The following is a 15,521-nucleotide window of genomic DNA, read 5'->3' on the forward strand; positions in this document are numbered from 1 at the left end:
ATTGATTTGGTGTCGTTTAATTTGATGCGCCACTTAGATGCCCACTTAGTAATAGCGTTGACTGCTGTCTACATTCGTCGACTAGATACTGAAGTTAACTCTCCAGCTGTTAACAAAGCTGTGTCATCCACAAATGTCGCTGTCATAACTATTTAAAATTTTTTTTTTTATAATAGGAAAGCGGTGCAAAGCATCAGTGCTTCTATCAGCGTCATTCAAGTACAAAATTACTTCGGTTGCTACAGCTCCGCCGTGGGAGTATGCTTGTATACATTGATTTTCATCTGAAAAAGGAAGTTATTTACAAAAATTTCGTAGGTTGGTTTCTTTAAATCGAATACCTGTGGACTCGTCATCGAATTCGAGAATTGATGTACTAGCACTTATGGATGGCTGTAAATTATTTCCTTTCTCTACCGGTTGTCTTTTAAGCTCCAGCGCATATGATTTAACTTTTTCTCGAACATCATCTTTCCAACAAGACTTAACAAAATATTAATTTGATATCGGGAATGATGATTGCTGCAATAACTGAATCCCAGCAGTCAGAATGCAGACGAAAATATTTTTCAAACCTTTCCAGTAACTTTGTTTGCATTTCAATATTAATTTCCGTAAGAAATTTTAAGTTTTCAGAAGCTAAACGTTGCATTTTTGTTTTGATAGACACTAAAGTGGGAATGAAATACCCAAAGAACATATTTTGTTCTCTTTGCAGGAAGTCGATAGCTTCTGCGATAGGTTGCAACACTTGCATATTCTTCCAAATACTATATTTCTTCCTCATTAAAAGTAGAAATTTCCAGCTTGTAGCATAGTTCACTTATAGCGGGATTCTGTAACCAGTCTCTAGTCTCTATTTGAGACATTTTGAGGCAAAGTCTCAATTTGAGACTAGTTACTATTCACTAAACAGTCTCTAGCGTTAGTCTCAAAATATTGAGACCTGGTAGTTAGCAGGTCACAAAACTAAAAGAGCTCTTGTCTGTCATTTTGAATATACTGAATAGAGATCATCATAGATATTAATCGATTGTCGTTTCTTTATATTTTGTAAGCAACTCAAACACGAAAAGATGAAAAATAAAACAATTTTACATAAATTTCGTAAATATTATGAAACAAAGTCAACATATATTTTTAATTTTATTGATAATTATGTTTTTTGACTATGTTATAGGAAATTTCATATGTGTTATCGACATATTTATTTTCATTCAAGTGTAAAAACATCTCTGAATAATGAAATGTAATAGATTTTGAGACTATCACTTACAGAATAGCAAAATCATCTCAAGTCTCAAAAATTGTCTCTAACTCAAAATCTCAAATTTAGAGAGTTGAGACTGTCTCACGTTACAGAATCGCACGGTTAATCTGCTTTTGATTTCTATTAGCTTCTGAACTGAATCGTACATCGAGTTCCATCTTGTAACGCAAGGCGTAACCAGATACGAAGATACAACTGTCTTTATTATTTCTGCAGATTTTGGCCTATTACATTTATTCCACAGTTTTGTTCATCTGTGTTAATAAAATGTAAAAAGTTAATACACATATAATAAGGGTACTCATCTATATACACAAGTTCTTATTTGGGCGCTTGAACAACTTTTCGCAGTATATTTCATATAAGTATAAATTATATGACAAGAACAATTTAAACTCAAATTTAAGTAATAATTTAAGTCAAACCAAATTTAAATCAAAATTAAAGTAAACAAAATACAAATTTTCACATTTCAAATTGCACAGTTTGCGAAAGTTTTGCGTCTTTAAATTAGTACCCTGTCGCTCTCATTTTCACCTCTTTTCTCTAAAATAATTTATTAGCACTTAACTGTTTTATAAGATATTATTTACTGAGGATAACTCCAAATTCTCTAAACGCCTTGACGAAATTTAATCCATTGTCGGTTATGGTATATACTATTTTTCCGACTGGTATATTGTATTGGCTATTGATTTCGCGAATAATATCTGTTATTCAATCAAAAGAATGTGTACCTTTAAACCTGCAGCATGCTAAGGCTGCAGATTTTCTTTCTAAGGTATCAGCCTCTAGCCAGTGACAGGTGTATCCAAAAAACGCTTTTTTTCCTCCAGACCAAATATCAGCTGTTGCACAAATAAATTCAATTTTGGCCAAATCCGCTGACAACTTTTGTTTGAACTCTGTGTGGCTCTCGGAAAGCATTCTGGTTATTGTACGTGTACTGGAGATCCTTCTTCCGGAAAGCAATTTTAAGAAACTAGGATGCTCCATAATAGACAATGGAGAGCACGTTTCGCAAACAAAAGAAAGAAGATCTCGATCAGTTGCAGATCTAGCACGGAAACCTTTTCTGGTTTCAGATTTTTTTTTTTGAAAATCTTTAAATGTGTTTGGATGTTTTTCGCGTAAGTGGTGTATAAAGTTAGAGCTTAGTTGAAGCTCTCTGTTAAATAAAAATTGTAATAAAATACTCCATTCACTACAAGAGACATACACAATAAAAATTGACAAATGATCGGACAAAGTTCGGTTTTTTTGGCAGAAGCCGAACGGAAACCGAATCGAACTTTAGTGGCCGGACATAGCCGAAGCTGAAGTTCGGTCGTTCTCTAGTTGTAAGTATTGAACTTAAAAAATACCTTCTCCACTATTTTGAAAAATTCTCCGTCAAAAAGAATTTCATTCACGCCAGAAAGTTGGTTATGATGAAACTCTTCAGTGCTCGGATTATCAGTGATAGTACGTAGACAGCCAATGAGTCGTCACTTCCAAAATCTATTTCATTTTCACTCATTTTACAAGTCTTTTATTAAAAGATAATTTTTGTCCACTAATAAATTAAATCACTTCGAACACTACAATATTTTATTAAAAACACGTGCGGCAATGAATCAAAAATAGCACTCACTTAAATATTGCATTTCAATAACTCCCATTTAGTAACATTAGTTCAATTTTACAAACGAACGTACAAACTAACTTATGCATGCTTACATATCGTCGGCTTAGCGTAAAAAGCTGATAAGTGCAATTTTGAAAATATTAAAGGAGATATGAAAACAACAACGTATCTTAATGTGGCCTTTCCTTTTGCATCAAAGTCAAATATTTGTTGAAAACTGGACTTATCAGCTTTTCCTTATAAGCTAGTGATAGTGCACATATGTATGTATGTACCTTTGCTAGCACAAGTGCTCATTAGAATTTTGCCACTTTGTTTTGTTACTCTTATAGCCCTGACAGACGACAGCGCTAATATGCATTAGCGGGCTTAATTTACATTTATTTGCGTATTTGACCCATGTTAATGCAAGTTTGTAATGCACAAGAATTCCGTACATTTGGTTGAATTTACTAAATTTGAGTAGGCAACACTGCTCAAAAATGGCCGATTTTTGCTATTTATTAACAGATGTCGCACTTTTGCTATCCATTTTTCCAATATTCTTAACTTTTTTGCACACTTTTTCCGCATTACAATCAATTATTGCTATTAATTTCACTCTATTATCTTTTAACGTAGATAATAATAAACGAATTTTTTCGTTAAATTTATATTGATTTTCCAAAATTACCAAAATTTCTTTTAATAATTTATCTTATTCATTTTTATTTCACTTTTTTGTTTAATAAAGAAACAAATTTCACTATCAGCTGTCTAAATGCACAAACCTGCCGTCTGTCACCATAAAATTTCAATTCGCATTAGCGTTGCTTAAGGCGCATTAATTTTGCTCGTCTGTCAGGGCTATTAGAGTACATATTTGCACTTTTCAGATCTTAGAGTTGATTTTCATGATACAATTTTTACCATAGGTTTTTTGAAAGTTTAATGATGATTGTTTTTCATATAACGTAAACATTTTTCATTGTTTTGTAATTATTTAACATGTCGTAGGTGTTGTGATATTTCTACTGGACAAAAAAGCAAACATGCATTCCTTTTTGCTCCCCAGTGTACATTTGAACATTCATATAAACATATGTATCGCATTACTACTGAGCTGCAGTGCAATTTTGAGACTGCCAAATCAAGTAGCCTGCACTTGACACCAAGAAATCATGTTTTATTTCGTTGGACTGGCTTAATGACAACGTTTAATTATACCGCCTATATGCCAAGAAATATTTTTATCAACAAACTAGTTGATAATTAATATCGGCCATAAAATATAAATTCAAATGTATTTAGTTAAAGCTCATATTTCACTAAAGGTTTAGTGATAGTGCATTTTTTTTTCACTATCACTAAATATTTAGTGGTAGTGCAATTTGTTTTTCACTATCACTAAAGGTTTAGTGATAGTGCAATTTGTTTTTCACTATCACTAAAGGTTTAGTGATAGTGCATTTTTTTCACTATCACTAAATTTTCAGTGATAGTGGATTTAGTGGTAGTGCAAAAATGCCCAACCCTGGTATAAAGTCAACCGGAAGTTCTAAAACTTTCGAAGGATTTTAGGTTTTAATTTGGAGTGAATTCAGTTCCGTAAAATTTGCAGCATATTATGAAAATTTATTAGGGAGGAGACCAGGACAATGCATTTAAGAAAGTAAAATACAATCTGTAATGAAATCCAATATTATCATATTTCGACGCACTATGAATTATCACTGTCTATTTGGACTACAATGCAAATTGTTATAAAAAACGCTTATTTTGAGGCGCTATCTCACTGGAATAAGTTGAGTATCCTCTTATCCCTGGTTTCTATTGAATAACTGCATTGACAACATTTGTGAAATACGTATACTCAGAGTGCCCACGGGCAATGGCCTGCCGATCACTGGCTTTTTTGGTGTTTTTTGAATTTATGCGAATGAGGGAGCTAAAACTAAAACCATATATTTTTATTATGATGACCGCAGTATAATAAGAAGTAAGTAAGGACAATGTTCGGGTGCAACCGACATAAAGATAACTCAACGTACTAAATTTTGTACGAAACGGTCGGTCGGGTCCCGAGATATGGGATTTCACCAACAAGTTGGCGGCGCCACGCTCATCGTCCAATTTTCACTCCGCCTCCCATAAAGCTCTTTTTTACAATCCCGGAGGTAAAATTGAATGTCTCTGGCGTAATTAGTTATTGATTTATTGCGCTTTTAGTAGTTTTGAACTGCATGGTTGAATATAATAATGCATTATATTAAAATAAAACAAGTATTCGGGTGCAACCGATTATTTAATATTAAATATATTTGAGTACGAGGTAGTGCCGACCAGATTTTATCTATTTTTGCTCATCCCCGATACTACTAAGATGCCACATACTCAAAAAAATGTTAGTTCGGTTTCATTTAAGTACCTTACATACAATCACCAAGCATATGGAGCAAGTTCAAGTAGAGGTCCGAAAATCTTGGTAATAGTTATATTTTTTCAAGTTTTCGCGCAATTGTATCTATTTTAGGCGCAAAGAAACAATGTTATGAATAAAACATGTTCTGCAATTTTCATTGGGTTGGTCCAAATATTAGTGGATATATCCAACATAAAGTCACCTATAACTTCTAAAATTTTTATATATATTAGGTATATGAGGGCTCAGCAAGGTATTGACCCGATTCAACCCATTTTTGACAGAATGAAATACTATTGTCAGAAAAGGATTCTGTGCGAATTTCAATTTCATATCTCACACATTGAACAATATTTTCGGTCAAAAGCCAACTATTGGTATCGGGTCCACATGCTCGGTACCTCGGGGCTTGAACAGTTTTGGTTGGATTTGGACAATAATTGGTCAAAAGGTGGTTTACTTTAAGGGAATTATTACCGCAAAATTGTATTCCTTTATATTAATTAATTCTTTATTTGTGTACTGAAAAGTGAAAGAATCAAATGGAATTTTAAATTGTGTTATATGGGAAGTAGGCGTGGTTGTAGTCCGATTTCGCTCATTTTCACAGAGTAACATAGGAATATGAAAGGAAAGTTACGTTTTAAAATTTTGTGGAAATCGGTCAGTCCGCTCTCGAGATATGGGATTTCACTAGAAAGTGGGCGGTGCCATGCCCATTGTCCAATTTTCACATTTTTCTAATAGTATTGTATTTATGTTAAGCAAATTTGGTTGTTGTAGCTTTAATAGTTTTGGAGATACCAAACTTATTAGAGGGCGTGGACACATAAAATTTTTTACTTTCCGGATGACTTGTTACCGCATATATCGAGATGGCGCTACCTTATTTTATTTGGCAACTGTCGGAACAATAGTTTGTGAATTATCATCATTGTAACATTTTTTATTGTGTAAAAAATAGATAAAAAGGAATTCTGCGTGTTGATAAAATATTGTTATGTGAAGGGAGAAATGTACTTGAAGCTAAAACTTCACTTTATTACAGTAAAATCAACCATCAAGAATTGGTATGCTAAATTTAGACGTGATGATGTGAGCACTGAAAACGGTGAACGTGTGAACGCCCAAAAGAGGTTGTTACCGAAAAAGCCCACAAAATAATTTTTTAATGCCTTAAAGTGAAGTTGTTCGAGATAGACTATATATATAAGACTTTCAAACTTCCATTTGGCTTTAGACCGTACAGATCGGTCCATATGTAAGAAAACCTAGCAAAAATAAATGAACTTATAGTGCTGGACCGCGTAAACGGTGTTTACGCCAATAAAGAAGAAGATAGTGCTGGATAAACCAAGAATACCTAAAATTATTTATACTTGTACTAATATTAATATTAATTTTAACATGTGCCTCAGTTTGTGATAATGAATTCCGGTCCTATGGTTGAGTTCTTCTCATCAACTCAATATATTAAATTTAGCTTCTTCAGTTGGGTTTAGGTCAGATACTATGGACTATAATATAAGTTAACAAGTAAGGAAGGGCTAAGTTCGGGTGTCACCGAACATTTTATTCTCTCGCATGATAGAGTGATAACCGAGATTCTGAGAGATTTACCGATATTTTCGGTGAAACATTAGGTTAGGTTGGATTAGGCACTGAGTTCTTCGTGTTCGATATCAGGGACCTTGAAAAGTTATAGTCCGATCACGACAATTTTTCCACAAGGGATACCTCAGTTCAAATACCGTATTTGTGTAAAGTTTTATTCCGTTATCATCATTGGTTCCTAATGTATATATTATACAGAGAAGGCATCAGATGGAATTCAAAATAGCGTTATATTGGAAGAAGGCGTGGTTGTGAACCGATTTCACCCAAATTTTGGGGTTTTAAGAAAATATTATATACCGAATTTCATTGAAATCGGTCGAGTAGTTCCTGAGATATGGTTTTTGGTCCATACGTGGGCGACGCCACGCCCATTTTCTATTTAAAAAAAAGCCTGGGTGCAGCTTCCTTCTGCCATTCCTTCCGTAAAATTTAGTGTTTCTGATGTTTTTTGTTAATCGGTTAACGCACTCTTAGTAATTTTCAACATAACCTTTGTATGGGAGGTGGGCGTGGATTTTATCCGATTTCATCCATATTTGAACTGTATATGGAAATGCCTGAAGGAAACGATCAACCCTATATCTGACTCTTGTAGTTTTAGGACTTACAAACAACCGTTATGTGAACAAAACTATAATACTCTCCTTAGCAACTTTGTTGCGAGAGTATAAAAAGGTACGAGTTGGATTGCAAATTCGGTTTCGTCGAACAATGAATGTTGAATTCTTTCGCAGAATTTTTTATACTCTCGCAACAAAGTTGCTAAGGAGAGTATTATAGTTTTGTTCACATAACGGTTGTTTGTAAGTCTTAAAACTAAAAGAGTTAGATATAGGGTTATATATACCAAAATGATCAGGGTGAGGAGTTGAGTTGAAATCCGGATGTCTGTCTGTCCGTCCGTCCGTTCGTGCAAGCTGTAACTCGAGTAAAAATTGAAATATCATGATGAAACTTGGTACACGTATTTCTTGGCTCCACAAGAAGGTTAAGTTCGAAGATGGGCAAAATCGTCCCACTGCCACGCCCACAAAATGGCGGAAACCGAAAACCTATAAAGTGTCATAACTAAGCCATAAATAAAGATATTAAAATGAAATTTGGCACAAAGGATCGCATTAGAGAAGGGCATATTTGGACGAAATTTTTTTGTAAAAGTGGGCGTGGCCCCGCGCCTTAGTAAGTTTTTTGTACATATCTCGGAAACTACTATAGCTATGTCAACCAAACTCTATAGAGTCTTTTCCTTCAGACATTTCCATATACAGTTCAAAAATGAAATCGGATAATAACCACGCCCACCTCCCATACAAAGGTTATGTTGAAAATCACTAAAAGTGCGTTAACCGACTAACAAAAAACGTTAGAAACACTAAATTTTACGGACGAAATGGCAGAAGGAAGCTGCACCCAGGCTTTTTTTTAATTTAAAATGGGCGTGGCGTTGCCCACTTATGGACCAAAAGTCATTCCTCAGGAACTACTCGACCGATTTCAATGATATTCGGTATATAATATTTTCTTAACACCCTGATGACATGTACGAAATATGGAAATAAAACTTTACACAAATACGGTATTTGAACTGAGGTATCCCTTGTGGAAAAATTGTCGTGATCGGACTATAACTTTTCAAGGTCCCTGATATCGAACACGAAGTGCCTAACCTCAGTGCCAGTAAAACAGTGAAAGACTGTTTACACTCATTATAATTTGAAATATATTCTATAAGCACTTTTTTATTTTTTAATGCAAAAGTTTTAGTTTACAGTTCATTTTGAAATGATGTATTAAACTTACCAATCATCAACCATATTCCTTAAATCGCAAGGAAAATTTTTATATCCTTATACCATGTTCAGACCGAAAATTTAAAGGGATTAGATTACATTTAATTACATTCACTAATCAGCCCGTTCTCACTGTCGTTGGAAACATGAAAAAACAGCTGTTTTTGCCATTCAAGAATTCATATCGCTCAATATTTATCAAAAGAAAACATTATCATATAGTATTTCGTTATAAAAACCGTATTCTTTTAAATATTTGGACGCATTTTTTCATTTGGGAAGTCGATTTTCAGGTGAAATTAGATTCATTGCTGAAAAAAATTTTGTTTGCTTACATTTTTTCCGTTTGTAGTGTCTAAATCAACTGTGATAATGTACTCCCAATGCTGACAAGTAGATGGCGCAAAATCAGAGTCGCACAGAGAGATTTAGCGTGAATCAGTTTCAAATCACTCCGATGAAGTGATTTTGAACCGTCATTTTTAAATGGCGAAATCTTGATAAATTTATAAGATTAGTGGGATAAATCACTGAACAGCCGAAATCGTTTGATTAAGTGTCGGTCTGAACATAGTATTACACACATAAGTATATCTTCTTGGTTTTTTTTCTCTTGCTCTTCTAATATGCATCATTCACAATGCGTAACCTGCTGTCAAATTTATTTGACTACAGCTCCAGAAATAAATTTGATGATAATTTTGATTCTTGAGCATTTACTTGAGAGCTGGAACCCAACCCATACAAACAAAACCATTTCCTCATTTCTACATAAATGATGTCCACTACGAGAGTAAAAAGTAATTTTTAAAGTATAGGTTTCCTACTTAAAAACCCTGCGAAAAGTGTAAAATGCGAATTTGGTTAATGTCTATAATTTTATTTAAAGAATTTGAAGTGAAAAATGGGCGCAAAGTATGTTAAATGTAGTGAAATAGCTTGTTGAAATGTTGAAATTATTCGCCATTTAGCTGTCCTTTCAACTATTTTGTTTAATGTGATGAACGCATAGTGAGCGACAGACTTCTAGCGACATATCTCAAATATTAAAATACACATGTTCTTATGGACACAGTTATTTAAACAGCTGCACGAGTACACGACATCAGGCTCTCAGTTGCCGCTGTCGCTAATTTGAAAATATGTCTAAATTTGCCGGCGACAGTAGAGAAGAGAGATGTCACTAAATTGTTAAATGTAAAATTATTCTGTTATATCATTTGTAATAACAACTGATAATTTAAAACAAACAAGTTTATCTATTTATTTATTTTTTGCATAAAAAATTTCACTTTAAACAAACAAAGGTATTCGTATGGCAGCAACGGAATCGTGTACATACAAAATGGACAGCTGTTTTATCTTATGTATGTACATGCCGGTCATTGTTATATTGCTGCCCTCTTACAAATGCTCATGTAACAGGCTTCACGACGTCCTGCAGTCATGTCGTGTCGCTTTCTATGTGGTATATCGCATGTAAAGAGTAAGTAAAGGATGGGTTCTAACACACTACCCTGAGGAACACCAGATTTTATTTCCTTTAAATCAGAATATATATCTCCATGTTTAATTAAAAAAAAGGTCCGAAATTTCAGTTTAAAAAAGGTCTCTACCAAAAGAACAAGTATTGGTTAAGTTAACCAGAACTTAATTGACAGATGATGCTAACCAGACATTGAGAAAACGGCCTTAACGGTGGGTTTCCAGCTGTCAAGAAAAGCAAAAACTTCATATAAAAAACGCTTAAGAAAAGATCAAGAAGTTTTCTGGTGTTAAATTTTCTTATGGCAACATCCAACTCTCAAGAAACTCAGTAAGTATATTTACTACTTTTATTTTATAAATTGTGTATAGGCAACACTGGTTTTGCGAAGAAACGTAACAGTTTGTATATATTTCTGACGCAAATTGAGTGAGAAGAAGAAGAAAGTTTGTGGTTTTATTTGAATTTTTTATGTTATTTTGTTTAATCCTTTGGAAATGTAAGATTTAATACCTGTAGCAAAGCGACAAAAGAGAATAAAAAATTTCACAGCAGGTGAAAAACGACAACTTATTAAAGAAGTGGCGCCGAATATGGGGCATAACAAACGTTATGCATTCGAATAAAAATGCTGTTGATCATGCCTGGGTTCACATAATCAATTCGGTTGGTAAAACTGTTAAGTGTATATAAATTAAAGTTTTATTTTATGAATCTCTTAACTTGATTTTTTTGTTTTATGTTTATTTAGTTAGTGAGTGCAAAGCTGGATGGATTAGCTTAGGGGAGAGCTATCACTATCACGCCAAAGAAGCCCGCAAGCACAAAAGTGGTAGAGCTGCTGGAGACACGCAGGAGGAGCCTTTTTTCAAGCACGATTGATTGGAAGTTTGCTGAAGAAATGGCGTTTTTGCCAAAGATATCACACAAAAGAACAGAAGAAAAAGTCTTTCGCAGACCTTTCACAAGTCCAACATTTGAAGACTTTGATTCATCATCCCCCATAAATGGAACGAATGTGGAGGTGTTAAGTGTTCCGTAATATGATTATGTAAGTGTATGTATATAATGTGCATGTAAAAGGATGCATATAAAGTGCATGTTTTATTTTTTTGTTTGTGTATTTTGCAGAATCCAACATCCATCACAAGTAGTCGGACGTTTAGTGGAAGCCAAAATTACGAGGCATGGAATCGATTCAACAACATTTTAAAGAAACAAGAAGATTTGGAAGCAACAAAGAACAACTCACCATATGCACAAGTCCTTGATAGTTTTGACGGGTTGTTGAATAAGCTTTCGGGGTCAGTTGGTGATAATATGTGTATGGAATTTTACAGTAAGCTGTTACAGAAAGATAATGAACTTAAATCAAAAAATTAAAACAAACATGTTTTTACACAATCTTATCTTCTGATTAGATATGAGATAAGTAAACACGAAATTTGGAAACATTAAACTTCTTTTTATAAAAAACATATATACATGGTATACATAAAATAAATAGTAATTATTGTTTTTATAAATAAACATAAATATTGAAAAATTCAAAGAAATGTTGCATTATTTTGCCAGATGTAGAATTTACGTAATTTTTTCGCAAGTTTTTGAAATCGGTGAAAAACCTCCCCTTCTCATTCCTTGCCTTGTGATAAGGGCTCACCCAATGACAGGGTCTCCTGCGTCTTATTTTGTTATTTCCAGACTCCATGATGTGCCACAGTTCATCAACATCATAAAATTGAACCTAAAATATAAGAAATACATTTGTATAGATTTCATGAAATATTATATAAAATCTACTCCTCGTCTTCCATTATGGATACTAAAAAGACCACCTGAAAATTAAATAATAATAATTAATCATGATATTTTTAAATAAATTTAAATGTACCTAATGGGAAACTTACCAATTGCTCTTGCTCAAATATATTTTCTGTTTGATTAACGCTTTGCTTTTTTGTATACCAATTACTCTTGCTCAAATATCATTTCTGTTTGATTAGTTTTTCACACTCTTCTTCTTCTACTTTTTAACATTCACGGTGCGATATGAAATGTCAAAATTTCTTCCTAACTACTATTTCACACAAAAGAAATAATACCGATAATTTCTTGAGCATTTACTTGAGACCTGGAACCTAACCTTAAAAGTAATATTTTTCTCGCGTTAAAAATGTTGCTATAATCCTTTATTTTTGTTTTCTATAAATTACTATAATTGATTTTAAATTGTTTGTTTTAAAAATGCAGGATAAAAAAATATTTTCCATTTTATTTGTCATTTAAAACAATCACAATAGTAAAACTGATCTAAGATGTGCAAAACAAAACTCGATAGCTGAAAATAGCGGCTATACCATTTTAATAAGGTACATTCTAACACAAATTCAACTCGATAAATTTGTTTTTGCCTTCGTTGGTATCGCTTATTATTTCGAAGCGGCAAATACATTTTTAGACTTGTATGCAAGTTAATGCCACCAATACTTAACGGCACTTATAAACAATATTCATATAAAATCATTATTAAACGAATGTGCCAAATATGTTATTGACACTTCGCCAATTAGGAAGCGGCCATAAACTATAACTTATGGCACGCTTTAAGCAGAGAACGTTTAATATAGAGAAGGTTCACGGCGCGAATAACGTAAAAATATTTTTGGCTAACTCGGCAGAGATGGAAGAGTCTCACCACAGACAAATTATGAGCGAGTTTCACCACATTTAACAGCGATTGAGGGGTTTTTAGAGTCTATGAGAATAACATGTAAATGTAAATAAAAGAGAACCAATGCAGGGCAATATACATACATGTGATTATATGATTTGAATTCGCGAAAGCGAACATAAACACATATACATACATGTGCATTAGGGGTGTCCTTATTTTCAAACATCGGTTTTCTATATATTCCCGGCCAGAAATCGGTTCCTTTATGTATTTAGATAAAACGGTAAAAGTTGGGGGTCAATGCGATAACATTTAGTGGACCCGGAAGCCAGCTGAAAAATTCAATAGGTCAGTATGGGCAAATATCAATGTTCATACATTCGCCTTATATTAGACGCAGTTTTTATAGTATATTTAACAAAATATATATGTATACGAAAATAATTATTTATATATATTATATATTATATTTTTGTATTCTTATTGGGTAATAACATTTAAAATAATTGTGATAATTTTGCGTATTTAAAAAAAGGCATGCAACACAAGCTTGATATTTTGCAAATTTACCGAAATTTGTTTCTACATTTTGAGTGCGCTGTTTGTAGGCCTGAGAAAAAGTGAACTGTGTGGCGACAATAAGTCGTTCAGAAAATAAAATAGTAACTTCTCATAACGGAACATTTCTGCTGTGAAATATTTCCAAAAGCATCCAAGAGGTTTTTGTGCATATTGTGATTTTAATAAGTAAATACATATAATTGTAAGCGTTCACAAGCAAGAAATAACAATTATTTTGAAGAATAATTATTTGGTTTAATAAATACTTTAAAATTGTTTGAATTTCGGTGGGCGGTTGTGTTTAAAGTGTAAAAAGTGAAGTATATAAAATAAACTAATATGTCTAGTTTAGCAAATCTTGCTATCAAAGCAGCACGAATATTTTGGCAACAAGCACGAATGCCGATAAGAAAAAAAGATAAATGTGTTGAGAAGTTATTGAAACTGTACGAAAGTTGGAAAAAAATCCTGAAAACAGTTCCAGAAACGAGATCCAATTCACAGGAAGAAGTCGTTGATATGTTTGTTGGAAGTTTGGATGATTTATTTGACATGGCCACCGCTAATGCGCTTGAAAAAATGAAGTTAGTAGAAGATAAGAAATTTCTTGAAATGCAACGTCAAAAAGGACGGCCAGGTTGCATGATGGGTGTTGATAAGGTTTTGTACGACCGTGAAGTGCGTGCACAAGAAAGACAGGAGAAAGCAGCATTACGAAAAAGGCGGTATGAAGAACAAAATTCTGAATGTTCTAATATAATCGAGGAAAGCAATGAAAATGATATTGTACTTGTGGAAGCTGGAAATGAAAATGTAGTAATTCGTTGGAAAAAATTGTTTTGCAAACTGAGTGTTAAAAAGCAACGAGACACTCAAAAGTATCATAACACACACGATTGTTAGCAGCATTAGACAATGCCAAAGTGTCAGAATGGTAATGGCCAGTACATATTTTAGTAGCCGCTGCTGAAGCATTGGATCCATTGTGTGGAAGAACTTGTTATTAACTCGATCAACAATTCATCGTATGCGTCAACAAAATCGGTCTGCAGAATTCAAAGATATGTTTTCACTGAATTTTAAGAAAAGTGTAATTCCCTATAGTTAACAATGCACTTTTATTAATGTTAATTTATTCAAACACTTAACAAGGCCAATGCAAATGGAGCACTAGTTGTTCATTTTGATGGGAAGTTCATGTCAAATATAAAACGTCGTAGTAAAGCGGAAAGAATTGCTGTTTTAATTAGCTACGATGGAACATCGAATTTCTTGGAGCACCAAAGATACACTCGTCGACTGTTGCAAATATTGCTGAAACTGTTTATCAGAGATTAGTCGATTGGAACATTGTTGAACTTGTTAAAGGCATATCTTATGATACAACTGCTGTCAATACTGGTGTTAAAATGGAGCCGCAGTCCCCTTTATCATAAGTCGGAAAAAAAAACTGCAAACGCAATCTCATGCACCTACAATGCCGTCATCATAATGTACGAATTATTTTGCGCACCGTTTTTGAATCAAAGATGATGTCAAACTCAGCTCCAGAAATACTCTTGTTTGAACGATTTGTGAAGGTACCTGGCCAAACCTTAAGAAAACCTTGTTTAAAACTAAAATGTGTTGATGATTAAATTTTGTGGCATCAAAAATAAGCCAAATGGAACGGGACGCTCTTGTAAGCTGTCTTGCAGGACCAATTAAAAAATCGCATAGCCGCGATGACTACAAAGAAATGCTACAACTTGCTTTAACTTTCCTTTGGTACCGATTGCTTTAATTTATGTGCTCCAGGTGCAACCAGCAACGCACGGTGGATGGCAAAAGCACATCTATTTTCTCAAAATATTATTTATTACGTTGATCAGTTTAAACTTACAACCAGGGAATTGAGTGGCATCCCGCGATATTTGTATTTCATTGGTTAAAGATGTACATCAAAAGTTGGTTCGGAAGTAACAAATGCGAATTCAGCACCTAATCAAGATCTTTTATCTTTTCTTTATAAAGACGCTCTAAATTATACAGATACAGATTCAACCAATTTCAGAAGCTATTATTAAAAAATGTCTAACCACTTATGGTACAT

General features: G+C 33.5%; 1 protein-coding gene across 10 annotated transcripts in view; it reads right to left on the reverse strand.

The window, feature by feature from the left end:
* The window catches only part of LOC105232893 (cholecystokinin receptor type A), a 103,823-nt gene that overhangs the window by 38,792 nt on the left and 49,510 nt on the right, over nucleotides 1-15,521 (reverse strand). For 2 of the 10 annotated variants that reach the window (XM_049462575.1, XM_049462574.1), the window contains exons 3-4: nucleotides 11,780-11,938; nucleotides 11,444-11,535 (exon numbers count right to left, since the gene is read on the reverse strand). The exons of 3 other annotated variants lie outside the window; for them this stretch is intronic. The gene's annotated coding sequence lies outside the window, so the exon portion shown is untranslated. Of the gene's footprint in view, nucleotides 1-231; nucleotides 285-341; nucleotides 1,035-2,634; nucleotides 4,109-11,443; nucleotides 11,536-11,779; nucleotides 11,939-11,994; nucleotides 12,030-12,101; nucleotides 13,039-13,061; nucleotides 13,201-15,521 lie in introns of those variants that run through there. 5 more of the 10 variants (XM_049462572.1, XM_049462569.1, XM_049462576.1 and 2 more) reach the window with 5 other exon arrangements.

This window comes from Bactrocera dorsalis, chromosome 1 (genome assembly GCF_023373825.1).
Source record: "Bactrocera dorsalis isolate Fly_Bdor chromosome 1, ASM2337382v1, whole genome shotgun sequence".
Lineage (NCBI taxonomy): Eukaryota > Metazoa > Arthropoda > Insecta > Diptera > Tephritidae > Bactrocera > Bactrocera dorsalis.